This window comes from Hyaena hyaena, unplaced genomic scaffold (genome assembly GCF_003009895.1).
Source record: "Hyaena hyaena isolate Hyena2069 unplaced genomic scaffold, ASM300989v1 scaffold_1768, whole genome shotgun sequence".
NCBI lineage: Eukaryota > Metazoa > Chordata > Mammalia > Carnivora > Hyaenidae > Hyaena > Hyaena hyaena.
The window spans coordinates 186006-197618 of NW_024082396.1; the positions used below are offsets into that span (position 1 = coordinate 186006).

An 11613-nucleotide genomic window follows, 5' to 3' on the forward strand; every position below is an offset into this window, starting at 1 on the left:
AAAGTGTGTGTGTGTGTGTGTGTGTGTGTGTGTGTGTGTGTGTAGGGGTTATTGTCATTATGTCTCTAATCCCTGATTTGTAAATTGGGGAAATTGAATAGTGGAATAGTGTCAAATGTTGGATTTGTTTCTTAGGGGGAAAAATAAGCAATGGATTAATTCTAGAAGTTCAGTGATGTTGAAGTAATATCAACTTACTTCACAGTTAAAAAATTGTACAATCAGCCTGAATAACCCTCTGATTTTAGTATTTTTCTTTGTAACAGACACCTATAAATCTATAACTTTCCATAGATATTGCTTTGTTTAGACTTCCTATTGGAAGTTTTTATAGACATCTATGGAAGAAAAAAAATCCCATTTTACCTAAAGTACCAAATTAATTGACACTGACCTCTGGGGGGAAAAGTCCAATGTTTTCTAATATAAATGTCATTATGTTCTATTTTAAACCACTTTAAAAATCCTTCTGAGGTATGTTGCCTGGTTTACATTCTCAACTCATAACTTAAATGATGGAACAGAATACTGGTCTGAAAATTAGGTAAGGCTCACTTTGGGGATGAGCAACTTCTCAGGGGAGCAGAGAATCCCATGAGACACCTCAGCCTTACTGCCAGTCCCACATGTGTCAGACCTCAGTATTCTCCACTCCCATCCTATGAGACCCTGCCTGCTTCCAGGGTTTAAGGAAAAGAAAAAGCCCTCTCAACACTTGCAAAGGTCTTTTTGGAGCTGCTAACTATCAACCTGTCATTGTTTTCAGCAATTAGCAATTGCGGGGAAAAGTTGGTCACAAATATTCTCAGTTCCCCAAGCCTGTCCTCTCACTGTCGCTACAGGTGAAAAGATAATTCTGCAGGGAGGTGAGGTCACAGAACTGCAAACCCTTGTCTCATGGTCTGGCTGCCTCCCTATCACATAAACCCTGATTGCCGTAACCAGCACACTGAGCCAGCTGGAGGGAGTGGAGTATTTTCCGTTTCAGTCTGAGAGGCAGAGTCTGTGAGCACAGTGAGGTGTCAGGAGTCTTGGAAAGTGATGGTCTCAGAAAAAGAGATTCTTCTGGTTGTATGCCAGAGCCAGGCGGGAAGGAGGAATAATTCTGAGGCATGGGCTGAGCTAGTAAAGGGAGATGGGTTCCTAGACCTGAAGGCTCCTGATGTGACTTAGTGTAATCCTGACAGTGACTGTTGGTGTTTAACCCAAGTGATAGGAAAACAGATTTTAAATTACTTAAAGACTATAGACAGGAATCACAGGCTACATTTTCAGGATTTGTAGCAGTGTGATTCTAACATCTCCATGCTTGTACTAAATCTACAGGAATCCTCTAAACTAGTGTAAAATCAGTGTCTTCAAAAGGCAGTTTCAGGAATAGAAATGATTTCTCTAATTTTGGGTGTATGAAGAGCTACAGAGACAATAATTGTTTCCTACTTGGTCTATTGATTTTGAGGAGACTGTTTTCCATCTTCAAATTAAAATTAGGGGAAGCAATTAAAATAGCAACATTACAAACTGCGTTTCAGATAGAAACTATTACCTGGGAAATATCTTGTGGTGTAATCCCTGATTTAAAACTATTCTTACATTAACCCCAAACTCTACAGCTTCAATTTATATAATACACACACTTTCAAGCTAAAAAATTCTTTCGTGTATGTCTTACATTTTGATTTTTCATAAGCCTTATCTTATCGCTAGTACCTTTTCTTTTTTTTTTAATTTTTTAATGTTTTATTTATTTCTAGGAGAGAGAGAGAAAGCGTGAGCAGGGGAGGGTCAGAGAGAGAGGGAGTCACAGACTCTGAAACAGGCTCCAGGCTCTGAGCTGGCAGTCAGCACAGAGCCCGACGCGGGGCTCGAACCCACGAACCGCGAGATCATGACCTAAGTGAAAGTCGGACTCTTGACTAAGCCACCCAGAAGCCCCTCGCTAGTACCTTTTCTTAAGTAATAGTAAACACGCTTAAGATTTGAAATTAGTAATACTGAGTTTCTATTCTATACTAGCTTATCACATATTGACATTTCAGGTCTCACAATTTAGGGCATGGCACAGCAGTAATTTCTACGGTAGGTATCATAAAGAAAAATAGTGAATTATTTGCCAATATACAATAAAAGTAATGGCACACTCTTTAAACACAATTTGTCATGGAGCAGGTCTTTAGAATTATACTACAATCAGTGAGTCTACATTTTATTGAGGTATTTAAATATTAATTCATTATTGTTAGTGGCCAATACAATAAATCTTTAAACATTAATGAAAAAATACTTAAAATAAGATCACTAGGTATAAAAATGTCTGAATATACACCTGTGTTTTGAATGTTTTTTTTTTTTAAGTTTATTAAGTAATCTGTACACCTGACATGGGCTCAAACTCACAACTCTCAGATCAAGAGTCACATGTTCTTCCAACTGAGCCATCCAGGCACACCTATTTTTTTTAACAAATTAATAAAAAATATTTTTAAAAATATTTAATGAGAGAGAGAGAGAGCATGAGCAGGGGAGGGGCAGAGAGAGAGGGAGAAAGAGGGAATGAATGAATGAATGAATGAATGAATGAATATATCCCAAGCAGGTTCCACACTCAGTGCAGAGACTTGAGTTCACGACCTGAACTGAAATCAAAAGTTGGATGCTCAAGAAACTGAGCCCCCAGATGCTCCTATACACCTGTCTTTGAAAAATATATCTAACTAGCTTTGTTAAAACATCATTGCATTTTAAGGAACTGCCATTATACCATCCCAGTCAGGTTCAAATCACCACATTCCCATAAAAACTATTTCAATTTGACAAATCACCAAACTTTCTCTGTCTCAGTGCTCCTTATCTTTTCCTTGAAAATACCAATACTGACTTTCATCAATGTATGTAGAATACAGGATGTACTACATACACAGCCTTGATAGCAACGATTTATATTATGTAAAAATCTCTTCTAGTGTTCTAAGTCCAGTCCTTGGAAACTTGTTTAAAAGTAAATATTCTAGAAGGACAAATATATGTTTGCACGTATAGGAGGATTAGGAGGAACTTGACGGAGGAACAAGGGGGAGAAGAAGGGCAGAAATGGTGGGGGAAAGGGAGAGAGGCAAACCATGAGAGACTCTTGAATGCTGACAAAAACTGAGGACTGATGGATATGGGGGGGAGGGGGGGATGGGCATGGAGGAGGGCACTTTGGGGATGAGCACTGAGTGTTATGTGGAAACTAATTTGACAATAAACTATTTGTAAAAAAAAAAAAGAAATATATATTATGTTATATATAAAGTAACTACTAAAACAATGCTGCAGATAATTAAAAAGAAAATCTTTATATGTCTTTTTAATGGCTTCATAGTATTCAATTTTATAGTACTACTGCTTGTATTATTAACTTGTAATTATTAGACATTTCTAGAACATAAAAAATGATTAAATAAAATCATTTTATTGATTGATTTGATTCTTTCTCAGTAGTATATTAAAAAAAAAAAGTAAATATTCTAAATGCTTATTTCTAAGTGGGAACTCAAGTAAGTGGAGAACATTGGATTTAACTGACATGACAGATGTGTCTCTCGCCTCTTGTTCCCATCCAGCAATCTGGCTCAGAAGAATTTCACTCCCTGAGATTTTACAGAATGACCACCAAGGATTTGACAGTGGCAATGATCTTTTTATTACAAACTATAGTTGGACTTCTGGGGAATTTCTCAGTTTTTTATCATAATCTCTTCCTTTATTTGACAGGATACAAGCTTAGGTCCACAGATTTGATTCTTAAGTATCTGACTGTGGCCAACCTCTTAGTTTTTTTTCTAGAGGAATCCCAAAAATAATGGCAGCTTTTGGATTAACACATTTTCTCAATGATTTTGGATGCAAACTTGTTTTCTTTGCTCATAGAGTTGGCAGGGATGTGTCCATTGGAACCATCTGCCTCTTGACTGTCTTCCAGGTCATCATCATCAGTCCCTGGGACTCCACGAGGGCAGGACTTAAAATAAAAGCCAAGTACCTGGGCACCTCCAACATCTGCTGGGTCTTGAATATAATGCCAAGTATTGTGGTTCCTTTTCATATAACTGACAAAAGGAATAACATAAACGCCACAAAGAAAATAGATAGGGACTACTATTATGCGATATCTTATGGGAAAATCCCAGGGTTATTCTATGTGCCATTGCTAGTATTCCATGATGGTTTCCATTTCGGGCTCATGATCTGGTCCAGTGGCTCCAAGGTCTTCATCCTGTACAGGCACAAGCAGCGGGTCCAATACATTCATAGGAACAATCTCTCCCCCAGACTCTCCCTGAGATCAGAGCCACCCAAAGCATCCTTGTGCTGGTGTGCTTCCTTATGGACTCTGTCTGTCTTTCACATTTGTTTGTCAGTTTGTAACAACCCCAGTCTGTGGCTGAGGAACACTTCTACCTACTCACTGTGGGTTTCCCTACTCTCAGCCCCTACATCCTCACGAGCCATGACCCCAGAGTGTCCACCTTCTGCTTTGCCTGGATAAGGAAATGAAATCCCCTAAACTTATCGTAAATATATGTAAGTTATATGCCTATTCACAATGGTTGTTTATTAACCCCGTTCAATGTGCAAGCACATTTATAAAATATTCACATTATGAGAGTGGGGTAAACAAGATAACCTGAGCTTCTGCTCCTAAACAAACAACACCCATAGCAATTATACATGAAATGCAGTGTAGCTGTCAAGTTACCATACAGCAGTGTCTCCTTATCCAAGGTCTCACTCTCTGCAGTTTGAGTTCCATGTGGTCAATGGCAGCCCACGAGCAGACAATTCTACTTTTTTTTTTTTTTTTTACAAATAGTTTATTGTCAAGTTGGTTTCCACATAACACCCAGTGCTCATCCCCACAAGTGGGATCCTCCATGCCCATCACCCCCCTCCCCCCCACATCCATCAGTCCTCAGTTTTTGTCAGCATTCAAGAGTCTCTCATGGTTTGCCTCTCTCCCTTTCCCCCACCATTTGAAACAGATTGTGAAGGTCTTCACATGCCATGTCTTCTTTTCCACTGTAGGGAGAGCTGTGTTTGGTGTGAAAACCAGATGCTTTGGTCTCAATAGTCCTAATAGGGATTGAGTCTTCTGTTCATGACTGTGGTGAATAAAATCTTCAATGAAACACTGAGTCCTGTATTCATTTTAAGGCTTTTGAAATAATGTGGTCAGTTTACATTGCCCCAGTCTTCCGGCAGTTAGAGAAAAGGGACAGATTCTTTTTCCGTCCCCCAATTTTTATTTTTTTTTCATATTTTAATTTAAATTCTAGTTAGTTAACATACCATGCAGTATTGGTTTCAGGAGTGGAATTTAATAATTCATCACTCACATACAACACCCAGTGTTCACCTCAACACACATCCTCCTTAGTACCCATAATCCATTTAGCCCCCCCCCCACCCATTTCCCCTCCATCAACCTTCTATCATTAAGAGTCTCTTTCGGTTTATTTTCCTCTCCTCCTCCTCAATATATTCATTTGTTTTGTTTCTTAAATTCCACATATGAATGAAATCATATGGTATTTGTCTTTCTCTGACTTATTTCACTTAGCATAATATATTCTAGTTCCATTCACATCATTGCAAATGGCAAGATTTCATTTCTTTTGATGGCAGAGTAATATTCTATTGCATATATGTAGCACATCATTTTTATCCATTCATCAGTCAACAGACATTTGGGTTCTTTCCATAATTTTTCATTGATAATGCTGCCATAAACATCGAGGTGCATGTGCCCCTTTGAATCTTTATTTTTGTATCCTTTGGGTAAATACCTATTAGTGTAATTGATGGACTGATTTTTAAAAAATTTTCCCTTAATGTTTACTTTTGAGAGAGGGAGGGAGGACGGAGGGAGAGAGAGAGAGAGATGGAACACAGTGGGGTAGGGGCAAGAGAGAGATGGAGACACAGAATCTGAAACAGGCCTCAGGTTCTGAGCTGTCAGCATAGAGCCTGGCGTGGGGCTCAAACTCATGAGCCATAAGATCATGACCTGAGCCAAAGTCAGATGCTTAACCAACTGAGCCACTCAGGCATCCCTGGACTGATTCTTTTATAACCCAGAGCCTCTGGCAAAGGGACAGTTCTTCCACCTGAGGGCCTCCCTCAGGGTTTTGACTTTATGGCCTCCCTCTCAATCCCACTAGCTACACTGCCTTTGGAAGTAAACTATTATCTTGCTACTTAACTTTTACCAAAACTGATCCATGAATTAGAGATGCTTTTTGGCTCCCCAACCTGAAATTTCCACTTTAAAGTAGGTTCACATGAACTACAACACTAATAAATTTAAAAGGTACCCAAATTCTTGACAAATAGAAGCGTTATATTCAAGAACAAAACCAGACTGCCCCAGCAACATCTTAGTAGTATTGGAAACAATTGAGAGAGCTCTCTTTAGTGTAAATGATATACCTCATCAGACACATCAAGCAGAGTCTTGTGGAAACTTTCCATTGCAACTCTCCCTCCTGAACACAACAGTGACTTGCATATTAGGCATGAGAGGATCCATTCATCTTGTTGCTGGCCAAGACAAGCCTGGTATAGAAGTTCTCATTGCTTTTTAATACTATCACCAACCGACCTGGAGTGGTCTGTCTCTTTCTTCAACTCTCTCTGCCCTCTGTACAGGGGCTGGTTTCAGATTTCACCAGGGAAGAAGATCCCAAGAGAGTTTCAAACTGACAACCATTTATATTCAACCATCGTATCTCAAAACAGAAACTCATGGATGGTTCTCCATGAAGACCACCCATCACTTCCTGGAAAGAACACTTTCTTTACTGCTCTTTATGAAGATGAGAAGTTAGTAATGTGGGAAACAAAGACAAATGAAAAATTTCCTTACAACTTACAACCCATGAATAAGTCCTTGAGACAGGCAGAAAGACTGTCCCCTACGAATTCAATTCCTCAAAGATGACACTTTGCTAAGGGCAAAGGCAATCTTAGTCTGCTTAGTCTACTTGTATCAGGACCAGAGAATATTTGTGAAAACTTTTATTTTTTTCTCCAGTTGTTAATTACTGAGAAACAATGACAAATTTGTAGTTATTTCTAAAGACTGTTGCAGTGTTTAGGAAAATCTCGTCCTTTCTCCCTGGAGGCAGACAGGGCATCCCCTGGAGGGGACAGGAAATACCCATTGGGCTAGAAATGAAACTCCGCTACCTCCTCCAATTTTCTGCTCCCCTGAGAAATTGTTCTACCCAAAAGGGAAGGGTCCCCCATCCTCAGATCCCTAGTCTGCACCATCATTATATTATGAACAGATACACTTAGCTAAAGTTGCTAGGAAGAATTTTCAAAGAGATACAAGTAAAAGAACACCATGACAATAATTTACATCGGAAACCACTGGACATTTTATTTTTGTTTTTACAACTCAGTATTAATTTTTCTACAACTCAGCATTATTTATTTTGGAGGTGTAGGTGAGTTGGAAATTCTCTAGCAATGTAATTTATGAATATTAACCTCTCCCCACCAACCTCTAGTAAGGATAAAAATGCCCAACAGGACAATATCCATTAGAGAGATGTAAAATGGTCTCCTACAAATAAAAACACAGGGATGAGATGGTTAAATGGGCAGATTCTAGAAGTCTGGGATAAGCCAATGATGCTGACTCATTTAAATGGCATTGGGTGGTTACATTTTTATACACCTATTTTTTTTCTGAAAGTGCAGTCATCACCTGTGATTGCTTTTTTAAATTAAAAAAACCTAAAAGGAATTCAAATTCTTTTTTTTCCCCTAAAAAATAAAGGTACAATTTTATGTCCACTATCAATTACTCCCCATATCCAAGTCCAGGATTAGAGGTATAACGGTGGACAATTCTTACTGCACATGTGCCCCCCCCCACTTCCACATAAACGACAACATATGTATATGCACAAAATATACTCAGATACAGCCAGATACCCTGACATCTTCCCCATAACACACACTGACCACACCCACACATTCCCATTCACATTAATAAAACCATATCATGCGATCAGTTGTGTATCTTAATAATATGGTGATATATGGGAAGGGAGGATATATTGTAAAGCATTGGCCCATGGGATTAATGGGGGCTGAGAAATCCCAGTATCTGGGGGCCTGGATACTCAGCAGGTTGAGCGTCTGACTTCAGCTCAGGTTATGATCTCGCAGTTCGGGAGTTCAAACCCCACATTGGTCTCACTGCTGTCACCACAGAGCTCACTTCAGATCCTCTGTCCCTCTCTCTCTGCACCTCCCCAACTCATGCACTCACTCTCTCTCGAAAATAAACATTAAAAATTGTTTAAATAAAGATCCCCAAATCCGTAGTTGGTAATCTGCAAACGCTACCTCTCCAAGTCCAAATGCAAGAGAAAACCTGTGTCCTGGCTGAAAGGCAGAGAGAACAGGTATCCTTTACTCAAAGTATTTGTCCTATACAGGCCCTCAAGGAATTGGAGAGAGCCAACCCATACTGGGGAGGGCAATCAGCTTTAATCTGCTGATTCAAATGTTAATCTCCTCACACACCCTCACAGACCCACACAGAATGGTGTTTAAATATGAGGACACGCTATGCACGGGGCGGCTGACACATAAAACTGACCATCACACCTCTTAACGCCACAGCCGTCTTGCCACTCAGAGAGGTGTGAGGTGATGGGGTAGAGCCTGCAGGCAGGAGGCGGCTGGGTCCCGGATGACTTCCTAGAGCACCTTTCCCATGTGAATGGAAGCCTCTACACAACCTATTTATTACAAGAGATGATAAACCCATTGATCTGGATCTCCAGGTTCCAGCTGCTCCTTCCTCCACAAATCTTATCTGCCTGTGCTCCTGAACAATGGGCCATGGATCTGAGGTTCCCAACAACTCCCTCCTTGGGTTTGATGTACTTGCTAGAGTTGCTGACAGAGCTCAGGAAAATAGTTCATATACCAGATTAGTCGTTTATAGTTAGAGGAGGGAACTCAGGAATAGTCAGATGGAAGAGAAGCACAGGGTCAAGTGGGAGGCACAGGGCCAAGTGGGGGCCACAGCGCCAGAGCTTCCAAGCCCTCCCCAGCCTGGGAAGCTGCCCGTGTCCAAGAACACTAGGATTCTGGTAAAGCAAAGGCAAGCCCTTCACCTGCCCCTTGAGGAAGATAGGTCCAAACGATCAAGCACAATTCTTTGAGAGGAGGTTCTAATCACTCTTCCTGGCATCAGTAATAGGAACAGGGATGGGGGCTGGCATCCGTAGGCCACCATGCAGGTGGGGTGTGGCAACAGCAGGCAAGCAATTAAATGCCCTACAGTGCTCTCCTCTCATATGGCAAAGTGGGGTCTTCTTGCTACAGGAAGTCTTCCCCTGGTTGTAATTTTTTATTTGTCAGCTCTTCAGCTGCTTTTGTAGACAGATGGGGTCTGGAGTTTCATTAAGTCACTCCACTATGTTTTTTGTTTGTGTTTGTTTCCTGCAAAAAGCTTTACTGTTTCCTCTAATCTGCAGCTTAGAACAGGGCTCCAGGGTGGTTAAGCAGCTGCCTAGTGGCTGCAGGGAGAGGCTCAGGCACAAGCTGTGGCACCTGGGGGATTCCAGAGGCTCCAAGTCATGCCTGAGGATGAGCCTTTCTAGGTGATACTCACCCAGTCCAGCCTGGGGGCCAGTGAGCTCATGGAGGTTAGTCAGCTGGTCAACCACCTTAAGTTTCCCCTCCCGATTTAGGAGGTGGCTCCCCAAGACTTCACAGAGACGGGGTGTGGGGGTGGAGAGGGAAGGCCTGTGCGAGGACAACCCAGGACATGCAGATCCAAGAGGCCCTGGTTCTGGTTCCTGTCCAGGACCATGGCAGCTGGTTTCACTGAAATCAGTGATGCCATTTTTTTTACATGCAACTGATCCAACCAGGTGAGGATGGTGTGGTCGCACAGAAACAGCACGGCTTACAAAGACTGAAACCATCTGGCCATTTACAGAAAAAAAATAAGCGGCCAATTCTGATGTGGATTCACATTTTGTCATGCATGTGTAAAACTATAAAACTTCAGAAATTAAAATGTACTCTTCTGTGTTCTCTTGAGTCAAATTTTAAACAAGGAAGACACAAGATTGGGCTCAGCTGAAAGAGGAAAGCAGCATTCCTTCCCAGCCACCAGGTGGTGGACTGAAAACAGGGAGGAGAAAGAGATGAGGGCTTGTATTGCAGTGGTTGAAATTGCTATATTTCATGTTAAAATATTTTTCTTAACATTGACACTGAAGTTACAGGGTGGGGACACTGTAGTTAAGATGTTTGTTTTAGATACTAACTAATTTCACTTGCTGAGTGCCCATAAGTTGAGGAAACACCACCCCCTGGGTGGCTGCTGTGTTAGGCTCCAGGAGAAGGTGGTGTCCTAAAAAGTATGTGCAGGGCTACCATCACAGACATCAGCCAGTTCTGGAAAATGGCAAAAACAGTCTTCCCATTACTTAATTATTCCACCCCACCCTAGGAATTACTGAGGTTATCCTAAAGGAAATGGTCCAGGAGTTCCTCAAACAGGTCATCCAGATTCTGGATCCACTATTTTTTTTTTTCAAGATTAATGGTGTCATAATATAATTTAGGGATTTAGATGAGCTTTGGCCATTAGATTATTTCTCAACACAAGTTTACAGTGAAGTTGAATTAAAACAGACAAGGTCAACGGAGGTGGTTAACTCTCAGGATAAATCATAAACTAACGTGATTATGTATCTGGAAGTAAGTACATCACCCACATCACATGACCAATTCAGAAAATGCAAATCTAAATGTAAAGAGAAACACAAAATGACAAAATGGAATAGAATAAAAAAACCTGAAGAGTATGACCAGATATCTATTTTTATATTATAAAGTTGTGGAGTCAGAGATTGATGGCCTCTCCTTTCAGATTTTCATCAGGTTTTTTGTTTGTTTGTTTCATATTTGTTTTTTTTAAAGACCTTAGTTGTTGTTGTTTTTTACAAATAGTTTATTGTCAGGTTGGTTTCCATATAACACCCAGTGCTCATCCCCACAAGTGCCCCCTTCCATGCCCATCTCCCCCCTCCACCCCCCACACCCATTAGTCCTCAGTTTGTTCTCAGCATTCAAGAGTCTCTCATGGTTTGCCTCTCTCCCCCTCCCCCACTATTTCCTCACTTCTCCCCCAGGGTCCTCCGTTAAGTTCCTCCTAAACCTCCTATACATGCAAACATATGGTATTTGTCCTTCTCTGCCTGACTTATTTCGCTCAGCATAACACCCTCAAGGTCCATCCATGTTGCTACACATGGTCAGATGTCATTCTTTCTCATTGCCATGTAGTATTCCATCGTATAGATAAACCACACCTTCTTGATCACTAGTCTGTTGATGGACACTTAGGCCCTTTCCATGTTTTGGCTATTGTTGAGAGTGCTGCTATGAACATTGGGCTACATGTGCTCTTATGCATCAGCACTCCTATATCCCTTGGGTAAATTCCTAGCAGTGCTATTGTCGGGTCATAGGGGACTTCTATTGTTAATTTTTTGAGGAACCTCCACACTGTTTTCCAGAGGGGTTGCC

At 40.9% G+C, this 11613-nt stretch overlaps 1 pseudogene; it reads left to right on the forward strand.

Moving 5' to 3' along the window:
* Positions 1–3647: 3647 nt before the first annotated feature.
* On the forward strand, positions 3648–4560 carry LOC120226567 (annotated as a pseudogene).
* Positions 4561–11613: the final 7053 nt, after the last annotated feature.